Raw genomic sequence first — 14722 nt, 5'->3', positions numbered from 1 at the left:
CGACAACCTTAAATGTTCAAGGGGCTCCCTGATAATTCAGTCTTTGTGTAGATATGGCTTATAGCAGACCTGTGCTCTGGAAATGTCAGGAGGTAATGTGTATGATCAATTCCCCGATCTAATGTCTTTGTGTTACATGGTGGTTAAAGTCTATTCAATCTTTATCGCTGGTGTTACAGATTGCGCAATATAAATGTAAAGGTTATTTCCGATTGAGCCGACATATGCAGCGTTTACGGTAGGTGAAGATACGTGATGAAATTTAAAGGCAATGTTAGCGCCGACTACAATCACGGTTAACGTAGCTGAGGAATGCACAACTCCATTCTCTTATATCGAAGCAGAGTTGAGTTTTGATAATTGGTCGCACGATTTGCTAGCAACAACATTGAGTCACCATCAGTCGACGCTTGTAGAAATGTAAATTCTGAAAACTGTCCTATGCAACTGCGGTCCATCCACGAGGTGCTAAAATTCATACTTTTAATAAAAACTTCTAATATAACCACAGATACTTACATAAATGTGATATTTCAGTTTGACATTTTTTTTATAAATTTGCAAAAAAATTCTAAAAAAATATTTTTGCTTTGTCATGATGAGGTATTGTGTGTACGTACAGTTGTGGCCAAAAGTTTTGAGAATGACACAAATATCAAGTATTCCATAGTAACATCTGACAAAAATATCTAAAGACACTGAAGCAGCAAACTTCGTGAAAAATAATATTTGTGTCATTCTCAAAACTTTTGGCCACGACTGTAGATTGATGAGGGAAAGAAATACAATTTAATACATTTTAGAATAAGGCTGTAACGTAACAAAATATGGAAAAAGCCAAGGTGTCTGAAAACTTTCCAAAGGTCACTGTATATGATCAACCTCTGGCACTCATGTTTCTCTGTGTAGTGTGAACCTTTAAGTTGTGGAAAAGTACATCACAGACCTTCAAAGCTTGCTGTAATGCTATTATGACATTCTTCCATGTCTAGAACATGTGATAAGATACAGGTAAGAGCATTTCCAAAGGCCAGACCCAGCTGTTCTGGTACCAGTGGGCTGAATCTGATTTTGCCTATTTCGTTCTAATCAAATGTGTGATGTATTACGTCGGCAGCACAGGTGCTTCACGTCAGAATCATAGAATATATATAATGGGTCACCTCATGTTGAAACCAGTGCCTGTCAGAAAGTAGATATTTTGATTTCATTAGAGAAATTATTATTTTTGCTCTCATTACAGAGACAAAGCATAATTGGCTTGTAAAGGACAGAATTTGGACATGTTTGATATGATTTTATTCCTTGTTATACATGTTGGCTGATCCTGATCCTAGATCAGCACTGCTACTCTGAGACGCTTTACAAATATGGGCAAAGAGGCATCTGATCTGATCACAAGAGTCATCCTCACCTTAAACTCATCTTTCTGCACCAGGACGATCATCTCAAAGGTTGACCCCAGTGTGAAGGCGTGCTAATGCTGGATATCTTCCTTGCTCCCGCTCTCTGCATCATCTTACACACGATGCAGGGAGATCAGTTAAAGCGCGGGTTGAAGTGGAAGGCCATGTCCGCTCTGGGCTTTGTGCTGTTCCCACAGGAGAAGTCCACCTGAAACAAACAAACAAACAAAAAAAACAGAGAGAGAGAGAGAGCGCGCTATAGTAGGCTATAGCCAAGAGACTCCTATATCGACTTTAATCAAATTCTCTGCAACTGTGACTCATTCTTCAAATGACTGCATGTGTAGACTTGTGATAGTAATCTGAAATAATTATTGAAACGTGTGTGTGTGTTTACATGTTCAACCTGATACCTCTCACAATCACTGGGAACAGTGCCTTGAATAAGCACCAACTCCCCAAACTGTAAACCTCCCATGGTCTGTGAGTGGAGTAGAAAATAAAGTGATCAAAGTGTTACAGATAAGAGGGCATTGCTTGCTTTTACAGCTGGGTTGTTCTGATTAAGGAGGGTGTTGACTGATACCCAAATAGTCGGGCTCGGTTGTTGTTTGAATGCATTAATGCACAAGAAAAGTGTTTTAGTTGAATATGAATAATTATGAAATATTGTGACACCGAGGTAAAATTAGTTCTATATTGGATATTCAATTTTCTGTCGTCAATAGCTACTGAACCAAGCATGCCATGAATATGGTTTATTCTGAATCGGGGGGAAGAATAACAATCAACATATTTTTTTTCATAAAAATAAAATTAAAGATTTATGATTTTAATCTTCAATAGCTTAAAGTGTGCCATGACTAAGAAAATGATATTTTCTGAATCGGGAGGATGGAGAAAAATTCACTGGGTTTTTTTTGTGGCTGAAATGTCGTTATTTTGGGGGGGCTTCAATTGTCAATAGCTATTACACAAAGCTTGCCCTGACTATGAACATGGAGAATCCAGGGCATTCTCTTCTAAAGCAGAACCTACACCATCGTGTCTCCTGCAAAGTTTGTACGTATTTTAACAAGGGATATTTGTTGATGGTGCCTCTGGAGGCTCATCTCTCAGCAGAGCACACAGGCCGAGCACTAATGAGAGGACAGAGCCAGTACTGTCCAGGGATAAGTCCAGTGCTGCCCCATACCAAGGACAAGCAGCTACAACCATAACTATCCTCTACAGTCGTATGAAAAGGTTTGGGCACCCCTCTGAGGCTGCATAATCATTTACTCTGTCGTCACAGAAAATGATCACAGTGGCATGCCATTCATTTTCTAATAAAAGCTAAGTACTGGGGTATTGTCCAGACAAAGATTTTTAGTGTAGCAATATTAAGTTGTATGAAATTAAATCAGATGTGAAAAATAGGGCTATGCAAAAATGTGGGCACCCTTGTCATTCTGTTGATTTGAATACCTGTAACTACTTAGCACTGATTAATTGGAACACACAATTGGTTTAGTGAGCTCATTAAGCCTTGAACTTCATAGACAAGTGCATCCAATCATGAGAAAAGGTATTTAAGGTGGCCAATTGCAAGTTGTTGTTCTCTTTGACTCTCCTCTGAAGAGTGGCAACATGGGGGCCTCAAAACAACTCTCAAATGACCTGAAAACAAAGATTGTTCAACATTATCGTTTAGAGGAAGGCTACAAAAAGCTATCACTGAGATGTAAGCTGTCAGTGTCCACTGTGAGGAACATGGTGAGGAAATGGAAGACCACAGGCACAGTTCTTGTTAAGGCCAGAAGTGGCAGGCCAAGTAAAATATTGGCGAGGCGAAGGATGGTGAGAACGGTCAAAAACAGCCCACAGACCACCTCCAAAGACCTACAACATCATCTTGCTGCAGATGGTGTCACTGTGCATCGTTCAACAATTCAGCGCACTTTGCACAAGGAGAAGCTGTATGGGAGAGTGATGCGGAAGAAGCCTTTTCTGCACACACACCACAAACAAAGTCGCTTGAGGTATGCAAACGCACATTTGGACAAGCCAGCTTCATTTTGGAATAAGGTGCTGTGGACTGATGAAACAAAGATTGAGTTATTTGGTCATAACAAGGGACGTTATGCATGTCATCAAAAGAACACAGCGTTCCAAGAAAAACACTTGCTACCCACAGTAAAATTTGGTGGGGGTTCCATCATTCTGTGTGGCCAGTGCCGGTACTGGGAATCTTGTTAAAGTTGAGGGTCGCATGGATTCCACTCTATCAGCAGATTCTTGGGAATAATGTTGATGAATCAGTCACAAAGTTGAAGTTACGCCGGGGCTGGATATTTCAACAAGACAACGACCCAAAACACTGCTCAAAATCTACCCGGGCATTTATGCAGAGGAACAAGTACAATGTTCTGGAATGGCCATCCCAGTCCCCAGACCTGAATATCATTGAGAAAATCTGTGGGATGATTTGAAGCGGGCTGTCCATGCTCGGCAACCATCAAACCTAACTGAACTGGAGATGTTTTGTAAGGAGGAATGGTCCAAAATACCTTCATCCAGAATCCACACACTCATTAGACACTATAGGAAGCGTCTAGAGGCTGTTATTTTAGCAAAAGGAGGCTCTACTAAATATTGATGTGATTTTTCTATTGGGGTGCCCAAATTTATGCACCTGTCTAATTTTGTTTTGATGCATATTGTACATTTTCTGTTAATCCAATAAACCTCATTTCACTACTGAAATATTACTGTGTCCATCAGTTATTTGATAGATCAAAATGAAATTGCTGATCCAAACACCCAATTATTTATAAATGGAAATTGTCAGGGGTGCCCAAACTTTTTCATACGACTGTATGATCTTTCTTTCCACACACATGCATACAATCACAACACACCATGCTATTTTTTGGTTGCTATTTGAGTGCTTAATGTCCCCTGATGCTATTTTTTTGAAATATAGAGACCTGTTCCGAAAGGACCCGAGGAACATTAGACCCGTTCCGTATCGACCTGGTCGGATCGCATTTTTAAAGCTACTTTATTAACCAGAGCTGATACAGCACGAGAGGAGGGAGAGGGGTGCTGATCTAGCAGGCAGGGGAGGGGCCATACTGTGAGCGAGTGACCCAAGGAGGAGGGATGGAGAGACAAGAGACAGCAACCAATCAAGCAAGTCTACTGGCGCTATAGTAGACTAATAGCTGCCATAGCTAGGTTATTTATCATCAAATATGATTATGTAGTACCTGTCTTGACTGCATCAAACCAGGAGAAGCTAGTTAACCTAGCTAACGTCAGCTAGCTAGGCTAATTGAGGCTGCAGTGCATGTGCTTTTTCCTCCTACAGTTACTGTCACGAACAGGCTCAAAGTGCATAACAAAAAAGGAGAACGTGGAGATAAGGAATAACAAAATATATTTAACTAAAGTAAACTAAATATAATTAACAATGGTGTGTGTAGTCAGTAATCAGTAGTGTAAGTGAGTGGTTGTGTGCATAAATGTGATAATGAGGGGTGTTGAAAGGTGCCACCACAAACAACCAAAAACAACCACAAAAATGCCACAACCAAAATCTGTGTCTGCATGGAGAGAGTCTCCTCAATGAATGGTGAAGAGGTGCATTTATCCTGGGACACACCCGGGCCTGGTTGTCCAATTTGGCTGATGACGCTCCCGGCTCCGCCCACCTACATCCTATTAAGGAAAACAAGAGCAAAGAGAAAGAATTCGGGAGACAGAGTGGAGGGTTGTCACACCCTCCCCCCCATAAAACCGGGGACCAACAAAGACCCCAGAACACCATACCAGTCACACAACAAATTGACCCAGCCTTTGCGTCCACTTGCCCCAGCCAACCTCGTCCCCCCAGACCTCAGCAACCTTTGCAGACAGGAAGCAACCTTTAAGAGGAAAGAAAGAGACCAGAAGGGAACAGACAGGAGTGACATAACAGGACAATACCAAACACAAAATAACAGTGGTCAGTCACGTGGACATTCAGGAACAGGGCACACGAGAGAGTGCCGCAGCCCGTCTGGTGTTCAACCTTCCCAAGTTCTCTCACGTCACCCCGCTCCTCCGCACACTCCACTGGCTTCCAGTTGAAGCTCGCATCTGCTACAAGACCATGGTGCTTGCCTATGGAGCTGTGAGGGGAACGGCACCTCCGTACCTTCAGGCTCTGATCAGTCCCTACACCCAAAGAAGGGCACTGCGTTCATCCACCTCTGGCCTGCTCGCCTCCCTACCTCTGCGGAAGCACAGTTCCCGCTCAGCCCAGTCAAAACTGTTCGCTGCTCTGGCACCCCAATGGTGGAACAAGCTCCCTCACGACGCCAGGACAGCAGAGTCAATCACCACCTTCTGGAGACACCGGAAACCCCACCTCTTTAAGGAATACCTGCGATAGGATAAAGTAATCCTTCTACCCTCCCCCCCCCCCAAAAAAGATGTAGATGTACTATTGTAAAGTGGTTGTTCCACTGGATATCATAAGGTGAATGCACCAATTTGTAAGTCGCTTTGGATAAGAGCGTCTGCTAAATGATGTAAATGTAAAATGTAAATGTAGTAGCTGGTGGTGGAAAAGCATCAATAGCTACCACTTTAGCCCGAACAGGACGCACTTCACCCTGCCCAACCACCTTTCCAAGGTATGTAACAGTCGCCTGAGCAAACTCACATTTAGCCAAATTGATCGTGAGGTGACCTGCAGCTAGGCGGTCGAACAAGGCTTGAATACGGGACAGATGTTCCTCCCAGGTATCTGCATATATCACTACATCGTCCAGATAAACAGCGCACCCGGCCAGACCGGAGACAACCCCGTTCATAAGTCGCTGAAAAGTGGCAGGTGCATTACGCAGGCCGAAACTCATAACCGAATACGAGTACAGACCAGAAGGTGTAATAAAGGCAGAGATTTCACGTGCTCTACTCGTCAGTGGCACCTGCCAATAGCCCTTTAACAGGTCAAATTTGCTCAAACTTAGCTGCGCCGACTTGATCAACACAGTCACATCACTGTCAAACGCTCCCTGAAACATTTCAACGAGCAAGCCTTTCTAATCGACCTGGCCCTGGTATCCTGGAAGGATATTGACCTCATCCCATCAGTAGAGGATGCCTGGCTATTTTTTTAAAATGCCTTCCTCTCCATCTTAAATAAGCATGCCCCTTTCAAGAAATTTAGAACCAGGAACAGCTATAGCCCTTGGTTCTCCCCAGACCTGACTGCCCTTAACCAACACAAAAATATCCTGTGGCGTTCTGCATTAGCATCGAACTGCCCCCGCGATATGCAACTTTTTAGGGAAGTTAGAAATCAATACACACAGGCAGTTAGAAACGCCAAGGCTAGCTTTTTCAAACATAAATTTGCTTCGTGCAACTCCAACTCTAAAAAGTTCTGGGACATTGTAAAGTCCATGGAGAATAAGAACACCTCCTCCCAACTGCCCACTGCACTGAGGATAGGAAACTCTGTCACCACCGATAAGCCCACTATAATTGAGAATTTCAATAAGCATTTTTCTACGGCTGGCCATGCTTTCCACCTAACTATCCCTACTGCATCCAACAGCACTGCACCCCCCACAGCTACTCGCCCAAGCCTCCCCCATTTCTCCTTCTCCCAAATCCATTCAGCTGATGTTCTGAAAGAGCTGCAAAATCTGGACCCCTACAAATCAGCTGGGCTTGACAATCTGGACCCTTTCTTTCTAAAATTATCTGCCGAAATTATTGCAACCCCTATTAGTAGCCTGTTCAACCTCTCTTTCGTGTTGTCTGAGATTCCCATAGATTGGAAAGCAGCTGCTGTCATCCCCCTCTTCAAAGGAGGTGACACTCTTGACCCAAATTGCTACAGACCTATATCCATCCTACCCTGCCTTTCTAAGGTCTTCGAAAGCCAAGTCAACAAACAGATTACCGACCATTTCGAATCCCACCGCACCCTCTCCGCTATGCAATCTGGTTTCAGAGCTGGTCATGGGTGCACCTCAGCCACGCTCAAGGTCCTAAACGACGTAACCGCCATCGATAAGAAACAATACTGTGCTGCCGTATTCATTGACCTGGCCAAAGCTTTTGACTCTGTTAATCACCACATCCTCATCGGCAGACTCAGTAGCCTTGGTTTCTCAAACGATTGCGTCGCCTGGTTCACCAACTACTTCTCTGACAGAGTTCAGTGTGTCAAATCGGAGGGCCTACTGTCTGGACCTCTGGCAGTCTCTATGGGGGTACCACAGGGTTCAATTCTTGGGCCAACTCTTTTCTCTGTATACATAAATGATGTCGCTCTTGCTGCTGGTGAATCTCTGATCCACCTCTACGCAGACGACACCATTCTGTACACTTCTGGCCCTTCTTTGGACACTGTGTTAACAACCCTCCAGACGAGCTTCAATGCCATTCAACTCTCCTTCCGTGGTCTCCAACTGCTCCTAAACACAAGTAAAACTAAATGCATGCTCTTCAACCGATCGCTGCCTGCACCTGCCCGCCTGTCCAGCATCACTTCTCTGGACGGTTCTAACTTAGAATTTGTGGACAACTACAAATACCTAGGTGTCTGGTTAGACTGTAAACTCTCCTTCCAGACTCACATCAATCATCTCCAATCCAAAGTGAAATCTCGAATTGGCTTCCTATTTCGCAACAAAGCATCCTTCACTCATGCTGCCAAACATACCCTCGTAAAACTGACCATCCTACCAATCCTCGACTTCGGCGATGTCATTTACAAAATAGCCTCCAATACTCTACTCAACAAGCTGGATGCAGTCTATCACAGTGCCATCCGTTTTGTCATCAAAGCCCCATATACAACCCACCACTGCGACCTGTACGCTCTCGTTGGCTGGCCTTCGCTTCATAATCGTCGCCAAACACATTGGCTCCAGGTCATCTACAAGACCCTGCTAGGTAAAGTCCCCCCTTATCTCCGCTCACTGGTCACCATAGCAGCACCCACCTGTAGCACGCGCTCCAGCAGGTATATCTCTCTGGTCACCCCTAAAGCCAACTCCTCCTTTGGTCGTCTCTCCTTCCAGTTCTCTGCTGCCAATGACTGGAACGAACTGCAAAAATCTCTGAAACTGGAAACACTTATCTCCCTCACTAGCTTTAAGCACCAGCTGTCAGAGCAGCTCACAGATCACTGCACCTGTACATAGCCCATCTATAATTTAGCCCAAACTACTACCTCTTCCCCTACTGTATTTATTTATTTTATTTATTTTGCTCCTCTGCACCATATTATTTATATTTTAACTTTGAACTTTCTTCAAACTACAAATCTACCATTCCAGTGTTTTTCTTGCTATACTTTATTTACTTTGCCACCATGGCATTTTTTTGCCTTTACCTCCCTTATCTCACATCATTTGCTCACATTGTATATAGTCTTATTTATTTTTTTCTACTGCATAATTGATTGTATGTTGTTTTACTCCATGTGTAACTCTGTGTTTTTGTATGTTGTCGAACTGCTTTGCTTTATCTTGGCCAGGTCGCAATTGTAAATGAGAACTTGTTCTCAACTTGCCTACCTGGTTAAATAAAGGTGAAATAAATAAATAAAAATAAACAGTCCTCCATCCGAGGAAGAGGAAATTAATCTAGCTTAGTGACACTGTTTACCTTACGGTAGTCCGTACAAAATCTGTTTGTCCCATCCGGTTTACTGACCAAGATACAGGGAGAAGCCCAACTGGAGAAAGAAGGCTCTGCTATCTTACTCTCCAGCATGTACCTGACCTCAGCATCCAGACAACAGTTTCTCTGAAGAAACTCTAGAACCGCTGACGAATGGGGTCAGCATCTCCAATGTCAATATCATGTTCTATTAAGTTAGTACGTGTAGGTGTATCAGAAAACAAACTTGGAAATCTCAGAATCAGACCAACCATCTCTTTCCGCCCATCAACAGGTAGATGAGTGAGAAGGCCATCTAAAATATCCAGTGTCTCTGAATTTTTCAATCTACCCTGCAGTATGCACTCGTCAGGACCAGGAACATCTTCCTCCTCATGCACGAACCTAGCATGACAAGAACCCAGGGAATTAATGGTATCGGCCAAAAGAACAGGTTTACCGTCCTCTGTAGACTCCCACTGTTCAGTCTCAGAGGAACGTGCATAATAGGGTTTTAACAAATGTACATGGCACAGTTGGTGTGCTTTTCTCCATTCTGGAATGACAACCTGATAGTTTTGCTCAGTGTACTGGCGCACCACTGTATATGGACCTTGAAACTTGGCCTGAAAAGGAGAACCAACAATTGGCAGCAGAGCAAGAACCTGGTCACCTGGACTAAAGTGACAAGGCTCAGTTCGCCGATCAAACATGCCCTTCATCCTCTCCTGTGAAGATGTTAGCTTATCTTTATCCATTTCACCAGCGGCGTACAGGCGTCGCGGGAAATCACACACATAAGATAACAGTTGAATGAGGGGGCTCGGGAGACTTCCAGTCATCCTGGAGAACAGATAGAAGTCCACGCACCCTATGTTCAAACAAGGTCATTTGGACTGAAACCCGTGCTCTCCTGTGAAACCTCCCTAGCGGCTAACAGTAACCAAGGCAACCCCTCCTCCCAATCCTTATCCATCTCAGTACAATAAGCTCTCAACAAAGACTTAAGTGTTTGATGGAAACGTTCCAGTGCTCCTTGACTTTGCGAGTGATAGGCGCTAGACAAATTGTGTTTAATATGGAGCTGTTGGAGAACCTGACCAAACAGATTAGAGGTGAAATTAGATCCTTGATCACTCTGAATGACCTTAGGGATTCCAAACAGTGAGAGAAACTGAGTCAAAGCTTTTAACACAGACTTAGTCGTGATAGACCGGAGAGGATAGGCAGCAGGAAACCTAGTGGTCTGACACATGACAGTGAACAGGTAACTACTACCCTTTTCAGAACGAGGCAGAAGACCAACACAGTCAATAATCAGATACTCAAAAGGTTGGCTGAGAACAGGAAGCAGTGGTACCGGCTTAATAGCTTGATTAGGTTTACCAGTTAATTGACAGGTGTGACAAGTTTTGATGAACTCAGAAACATCCTTCTTTAAACTTCGTATGGATGGTGGCAGTATTGAGTAGCTTGGATGACTGATGTGCCCAGAGTAAACTGCCTGCTACTCACGTCCCAGAAACTAAGATATGCATATTATTAGTAGATTTGGATAGAAAACACTCTGAAGTTTCTAAAACTGTTTGAATGATGTCTGTGAGTATAACAGAACTCATATGGCAGGCAAAAACCTGAGAAAAAATCCAAACAGGAAGTGGTTTGTAGTTTTTCAAGTGATTGCCTATCCAAACTACAGTGTCTGTGGGGTCATTTTGCACTTCCTAAGGCTTCCACTAGATGTCAACAGTCTTTAGAACCTTGTTTGAGGCTTCTACTGTGAAGTGAGGATGAATAAGAGCTCCTGGAGTCAGAACAGCTGCCAGCAGGGCATGAGGCTCAGCCATGCGCACTCACGTGAGAGGTAGCTCAGTTCCATTGCATTTCTGAAGACAAAGGATTTCTCCGGTTGAAACTTTATTGCAGATTTACGATAAAAACATTCTAAAGATTGATTCTATACATCGTTTGACATGTTTATACGAACTGTAATGGGATTTTCTTTTGAGTTTTCGTCTGACCTGCGCGTCGTGAATTTGGATTTGTGAACTGAAGGCGCGAACAAAAAGGAGGTATTTGGACATAAAGAATGGACTTTATCGAACGAAACAAACATTTATTGTTGAACTGGGATTCCTGGGAGTGCATTCTGATGAAGATCATCAAAGGTAAGTGAATATTTATAATGCTATTTCTGACTATTGTTGACCCCAACATGGCGGATATATTGTATGGCATGTTTTTGTGTCTGAGCACCATACTCAGATTATTACTTTTTCGGTAAAGCTTTTTTTTTAAATCTGACACAGCGGGTGCATTAAGGAGAAGTTTATCTAAAGTTCCATGTATAACAACTGTATTTTCATCAACATTTATGATGACTATTTCTGTAAATTGATGTGGCTAACTGCAAAATCACCGATGTTTTGGAGGCAAAAGATTACTGAACATAACGCGCCAATGTAAACTGAGATTTTTGGATATAAATATGAACTTTATCGAACAAAACATACATGTATTGTGTAACATGAAGTCATATGAGTGTCATCTGATGAAGATCAAAGGTTAGTGATTAATTTTATCTCCATTTCTGCTTTTTGTGACTCCTCTCTTTGGCTGGAAAATGGCTGTTTTTTTCTGTGTAGGCGCTGACCTAACATAATCATATGGTTTGCTTTCGCCGTAAAGCCTTTTTGAAATCAGACACTGTGGCTGGATTAACAAAACGTAAAGCTTTAAAATGGTGTATAATACTTGTATGTTTGAGGAATTTTAATTATCAGATTTGTTGTTTTGAATTTGGCACCCTGCACTTTCACTGGCTTTTGTCATATCGATCCCGCTAACGGGATTCAAGCCATAAGAAGTTTTAACCTAGACCAAAAGAAATGTCTTAATATGCGATTGTAGGTTTTCCTCACACCCATATGTCCAGCAACGTCATTGTGGGAAGTTGTCAACACCAACTCACGAAGCTTAACTGGTACCACAACCTGACTAATCGCCTCCCCCAGAAAACAACTACCATGAGACACCCACTTTCTCATCAGGACATCCTCTTGGAGAAAATAGCCATGGGCGACATCTCCCAACTGTTCCACAGGCACAATTTGGTCACGCAACTCTTCTAATGTGGGGTCAGTCCGTTGCGCATTGATTAGCTCGGAGCGGGATACAGATAACGGGATAACAGGGAAAGCAGTGACAGACTTCTTTGTGGTATTCTCGTTAGCCGGCGCAGTGACCAGGTCGCCACGGCTCATAGAGCGCGTCACTGCACACGCAGAGAAGACCTCTGGGAAACTCTGCGCACTCTCATCAGGTATCCCTACAAATGACGGCTTAGTGCAAACCACTAGAGATGGAAACACGACAGGCCATACACACTCACCAGCCAAGTTATTCCCAAGGATAACGTCAATACCCTCAATAGGCAACGAAGAACGCACCCCCACAACAACCTCACCTTTCACCAGTCCACAATCCAATATCAGTTTATGCAATGGAACTGACAGTGTTCAAACCTACTCCCCTAATTAGAACTATTCCCTGAATCAGCCTCAGCAGAGAAGGGTAACACAGACTCCAACACAAACGATTCAGAGGCACCCGTGTCTCTCAGGATCTTCACTGGCACTAGGTCCTTACTTCCTAACAGACACAAAACCCTCCGTAATGAAAGGTAAATAGTCTGGGTCAATATGGACTTTCACCTGCCCCTGGGCATGAGACAATGTGTCAGGAGTGAACTGATGTGGAACAGGCACAGCTAACGCCATAGGCTTAGATTTAACGTATGCACACGTACTGAATGTACCCCTAGCCCTGAGAACCGGACATTCATTTTTCCAATGACCTGAACCTTGACAGTAGTGACACTTGACCAAAGTCAGCTTTACCACAGGAGTCAGGCTCAACCCTAGTAGAATGAAACTCTGCCCGTGAACCAAAGTATCTCAGTGAGCGAGACCTAAATCTCTCCGAACGCCCCCACTCACTCCGAATACGGGGCTCTGCAAAGACACTTTTGTGTCAAAATATACTCGTCCGCCAAAACCGCAGCTTCAGCTTCAGAGTCTTTACTTTTCGTTCGTTAATGTACGTGGCTATTCGATCAGGGATTGTGTCCTTAAATTGCTCTAAAATAATCAGATCACACAGCCCTTGGAAAGTCATAACTGCAGAGGCGGAACACCAGCGATTAAACTGTGAAGATAATTCTCGCGCAAACTCAACGAGTCTATTTATCATCCCTTTTAAAAGTTCTAAATCGTTGGCGGTAAGCCTCAGGAACCAATTGATAAATCTGTAACACAGCCGTTTTAACCTTAACTGACACTGTCGGCTACACTAAGAGCTGAATATGCTTCCTGCACTTTACCAGTCAGCACACACTGCAACATTAAAGTGCGGTCAGAATCAGGCCAATTCCTAGCGTCAGCAACACGCTCAAACAACGAAAATAATGTCTCAGGGTCCTTTTTATTAAATTTAGGCAACAACCGTAAGTTCCCAACAATATGAAATGTGTCCAGGGCACGAGCAAAAGAGGAGCGACCCCTGGGTACATCTGGGTCACCTTCCCAGAGCAAACTCACCCCTGAGAGCTTTCCTTCCCTAGCCAGCTCTAGCTGCTCTTGTTGCAGCTCAATTTTAGCACTCTAAATCCTGTTTAAATTCCAATTCCTTTTCATACTGTAGCCAATCATGCTCTAGCTGTAACAGAAGCAGTTCTTTCTGCTGTTCAAAAAGATGACTACTAGGACTAACAGATGGAGCGGCCATTGTAATGATACGGGGAGACGGCGAGTCCTCAGCAGAGGCTGCCCCAGTGGTAACTTCAAGAATACCACTCTCCATCAGATTGGCCTTCAATATCAACCGAATATAATTTTTTTGACATTTACCACTAATTTTAACCTTGTAGTGTTCAGCAACCTTCAATACATAATTCTAACAGTTCCTCTGATGGAAAGCAAATTAACTTGTCTATGTAAGATGCCATAGTCAAAAGAAAATGCAACAAAAATCTCGCTCTTCCCCTCTGCTGAACATACCAGACCACAACCAGAGAAATGACAATCACACTGGGCACCACAGAAGAGAGATGAGATATATATGGAGCTTCCCCAAAACCTACAGTAACTCAACCCTAGTCTTCGTGCGGATTTGCGGTGGGTAATTATGCACTGTAGCCCGCTGGCAAGGAAATAAACCAGCCAGCACACTGGCAGATTCCCCCAAGCCACGGATGTGCCCCGAGAACTGCTCAGTCCACAGGCACCACACAAAAACAACAAAATAACCATGCCCAACATATTCCAAAGTGAAACATGTCCCTAAGCCTAACAGAGGAAAAAAGGCTATAGCTCCGGGTAGCTAGTGTCCTTCATAGTGCAACAAAGTGCCATACACCAAAATGTCTAGGAACCAACCTTATCGGGGATGAGCCCCCACTTGTCACGAACCGGCTCAAAGTGCGTAACAAAAAAAGAGACAACGTGGAGATAAGGAATAACAAAATATTTATTTAACTAAAGTAAACTAAATATAATTAACAATGGTGTGTGTGTAGTCAGTAGTGTAAGTGAGTGGTTGCGAACATAAATGTAATAATGAGGGGTGTTGAAAGGTGCCAACGCAAACAACCAAAATCTGTGTGTGCA

This window comes from Salmo salar, chromosome 15, assembly GCF_965601325.2.
Source record: "Salmo salar chromosome 15, fSalSal1, whole genome shotgun sequence".
NCBI lineage: Eukaryota > Metazoa > Chordata > Actinopteri > Salmoniformes > Salmonidae > Salmo > Salmo salar.
Note: the sequence above shows the minus strand (reverse complement) of the source record.